Raw genomic sequence first — 4,735 nt, forward strand, 5'->3', positions numbered from 1 at the left:
TATCCACACTCTGGTGCATCTCACCATGTCACTCCTAATGGTGGCAATATTTAGCTAAAATTCAGTTATGAAGGTTCATATTATATCTATATTGTTAATGGAAAAGGTTTGTATGTATCCTCTATTGGCTCCTATAATTTTTTCCTCTCTACTGCACATATTATTTACACTTGCCTTACACAATTTACTTCATGTACCTACCATCACAATAAATTTATTGAGTGTGAGTAAATTTTCAAAATACAACAAAGTTTTCTTTGAGTTTCATCCTAACTCATACTTTTTCAAATCGAAGGTAACTAAATAAATATTACTTAAAGGAAGTTTGTGAAGTGATTGTCTATACATGATTTCTAGTTTATTGCCTCAACCACAAGCTTATCCTTGCCTTACCTATGTTGATTTTCCTACTCCTAATTTTTTTTCTAATAGTAGTGATCATTCCTTTTCATTTTGGAACAGTATGCTTGATCATCCATGTACTAAATTTCAAAGACTTATACTAAATAATTGTAACATTCCTTTGACTAATAAAAGTATTTTTATTTTTTCCTCTTCATGTTGCTTAGGGAAAGCTCACAAGTTTCCTTCTCAATTATCTATCACTAAATACATTTCGCCTCTTGCACTAGTCTTTGGTGACTAATGGGGCTTGATGATGTTCCATCATTGCATATATTTAGTTGAAGAATCAAAGCAAAACAAGTAAAAGTTAAGTTAAAATAAAGAAGAATGACCAAAGAATAAGGGGGAAATAGTTAAGTGTGCAAATTGTGGACTTAGTAAAAATTTGAGTAAAAAAGGGAGCAAAAACATGAAGCCACTGGAATAATCACGCGCACCATCACACACCATCACACATGCAATAGGACATTTATAGTTGCATCTCATGCGCGATGCAGCGTATCACGTGCACGATGGTTACTTTTCTGGGATTTTTCTGACGCATTCTGGTCTATTCTGATGCCTTTAAAAGGGGATTTTGTGCACTTTCACAAGGGCGACGATTTAGGGAGATTGAAACAAGAATTTGAGAGCACAAGTGGAGATTTTTGGAGCATTTGAAGCCATTGGAGACAATCTCTTCAAGGGACTTCTTAAGTTATCTTTCTCTATCAATTATGATATTTTTAATTGCACTATGAGTAGCTAAATTCTTCAAGGTTTGATTGTGTTAGGATGAACCTATTTCTGTATTATTGGATTTTATGTTAATTTTACCATTGTATGAACCTATTGATCTATAATCTTACTCAATTGCTTCTTATCCGTAATGCTTTTTATGTGAGATACTCTTTTAATCATATTTTGGGCACATAGGGAATACTGACCATTAGTCTATGTGTTGGACCTAGGGAAATCGTTGTACTTATGCTGGTTGAATAAGGATAGGAGACCCCGAGTAATGGCATAGAGAATTAACATTCTATACATCGCCTAACCTTGTTTACGCTAGAGGACTAGGGATAGAAATATATGAGTAGTGGTTAGTGAGTTATTTTGTGATGGATCGGCTATAACCGTTTTCTTAATTCGTCGTGAGGTTATAGTGATTAAATCATTCATACAGGGCATCAAACATCAACAATAGAGGAATAAGGGATTCTACAACACAACCTGACCTCTTTCATGACATTCTTTACTTGTTTATTTACTTTTTGCATTAAAACTCGAACCCCTTATAATTTAGTAATTTTCTACGCATTGCATAATATTGTCTTATTCGGAGGCAGACCCCGTGGATTCGGTCTTTCTATCACTTTGACATTATCGGTAAACTTTCCAAGAAGTCATCAGGGCCTTGCTTCTTTCCCTTCCTAAAATGTTATTCACTACTACATTACCCTTGTGGATGCACATACAAGGTTCACATGGTTTTATCTTATCAAAACCAAATTTAAAGCTCTCACCATCTTTGAATTTCCCTTCAAAATCAAAGAGATCCATCATTCTCTAGAAATTCCATCTTCATACGTTGAATCTTCACATACTACCACCAATACTCAAGTTTCACCATTCAATGATTTTATCAATTTTCCCTCCCAAGAATCAAGCATACCTCTCATTCTTAAGCCACAAATAGTCAATACTCATTCAAATACCACTTGGCTAAAAGAAGACATTGTGCATCCTAGACTATATCCCACACTTTTACCAACACATGTTGAACCAAGTAATACCAAGCATTCCCTTTCTGAGCCAATATGGATGGCCTCAATGACTTAAGATTATAATGTTCTAATGAGTAATAAAACTTGGTCTATTGTTTCATTACCTCCTGGAAAATTTCCAATTGAGTGCAAATGGGTGTTAAGGGTAAACGAAAACTTTAATGGTTCTGTAAACAAATACAAAATTGTGTTGGTTGCAAAGGGGTTTCACCAAAGTTATGGTGATAATTGTACCGAAACATTCTCTCTTGTCACTAAACTAGTTACTATGAAAACTATACTCACCCAAAAATGGTCAAAAGGATGGCAATTGCATCAATTTGATGTTAACAAAGCATTCTTAAATGGTGTTTTAGAGAAATAGGAATTCATGACTCAACCTCTTAGTTTTGAGTCATATAATAAATCCATAGTTTGTAAACTTCAAAGGGAACTATATGGTCTAAAACAAACACCTAGGGTATGGTTTGATAGGTTTAAGAACTCTCTAATTCAACTTGGATTTGCACCAAGTAAATACGATCAGATTTTTTTCGTCTACTCCAAAGATACTAACTTGGCCTACAAGATGATCTATGTTGATGATATCATCATCCCAAGTAATAAAAAAAGTTATCATTTAATCTATGGATTCTAAACCTCATTATATGTTATGTCTTAAGGATCTAGATCAGACTGACTATTTCCTAGGCATAAAAGTCAAGAACAAAATTAATGGGTCTATGTCACTCTCCCAAAGCAAACAAGTAAGTGATTTGCTCACTAAAACCAACATGACTGAGTCCAAGTCACTATCTTCTCATATGGAAGTTGGCTTGAAAATCTCTAAAAATGTCCTAGATACCTTATCTGACCTAACCATGTATAGGTATGTGGTTGGAGCTCTTCAATATGCTACCATCATTAGACTAACATTTTCTTTACTATTAACAAAGCACGTCATTTCCTCTTGAATCTCATTGCCAATATGTCAAACACGGCATAAGGTATCTCAAGGGCTCAATCTTTTGGGGTCTTCATATTGTACCTACCATAAACCATATTATCTCTCCTCAAACCTAATGTAATACTAATTAGGGGTCTGACCCTGATGATAGGAACCACACTTCTAAGGTCTGTGTGTTTTTAGGCCACACTTTTATTTCTTGATGGTCCAAGAAATAACCATTCATATCCCATTCTAGCAGTGAAGCTAGATATCGTAGCTTGGCCCTTGTAGCATCAAAACATCTTTGGATTCAGTCACCACTATAATAGTTGGGCATCTCCTATACACCTCCAATGACTTACTGTGGCAACATGAGAACCATTTCCTTGAATCACATTCTTATTCTCCATGCTCACACCAAGCACATGGAGATAAACTTTTCTTTGTTAGAGAAAAGGTGTCGACAAAAAAACTTAAAGATTTACATATTTTTAGGCATCAACAATGTGTTGGTATCCTCAACAAAGTCCTGCCACCTTTCAAGTTTGAAGAATTTAGAAACAAGGTCAGAGTGAGAGACTCATGTATTAAAATAATTGGTATTAACTAGTCTACATTATAATTAATGTTCACTAGTGGCACAGTACCATAGACTTTTTAAGTGTCTCTCACTAATCCCTATAATCTAGAAAATTAATCCATATACCTAATAAGTCTATAAGTAACTTATTTGAGATTTATAGTTCTATAAATAAATATAAATCATTTATAATCAAAGAGAACACTACTAAAAAAAGAGTCTTTCACCATGGTTGGAAAAAGGATATCATCACGAGGACTGAATTGTGGTATCATGGGGTGTGGTAGTATGTGCCCTCTTTACCACCACGGGTTGGTAACCGAGGTAAAAACACAGAAGCGCGTAATATATCACTATGGTTGTAGAAATCAACCGTAGTAATAGGTTCATGTCATAGGTTCGATACCCAACAACAACATTTTGAAAGATTTCTCAACATTTCACCTCAGTTGTTCCTTCAAATCATATTGAAAAACTTAGCACACAGCATTTCACCACGGTTATAATTTTCAATTGTGGTATATGTTCACTTGAGTTTATTATAACTTATATGGAATGCTTATTTCACCAAATTATCCCTAAACACATAACCGTTCAATTTGATTTAGAAATCAATATTATGACAAATTAAGTTTTATTAGAAGAACAAGTTACACTAATCAATATTTTAGAGTTTTATACAACGCATTATTCGTATCTTACTCTTTAATGGTTAGAATTTGTATCAATGCTTATAATTATTCAACTAACGCTTTCTTCTCTACTAGTTCATTTTTAAAAGTATTAATTGCTTTGTAAACAAAACTAGTAGCAAAGGAAGTGATAGCAAAAGAACTAGAAGCATTAAATCAGATTCTAACCATTAAAGAGTAATATACAAATAATAGGCTGCAGAAACCTCGAAAAACATTAACTAGTGTAAATTTTTTTATAATATAACTTAATATTCCATATTATTATTTTTTTAATTCAATTAAAAATGTTATATATTTAGTGAAGGTTTGGTAAAACACACAAACCACATACGATATAATAATGTCATCTTCAAGGACATGA

This window comes from Lathyrus oleraceus, chromosome 5 (assembly GCF_024323335.1).
Source record: "Lathyrus oleraceus cultivar Zhongwan6 chromosome 5, CAAS_Psat_ZW6_1.0, whole genome shotgun sequence".
NCBI classification, from domain to species: Eukaryota; Viridiplantae; Streptophyta; class Magnoliopsida; order Fabales; family Fabaceae; genus Lathyrus; species Lathyrus oleraceus.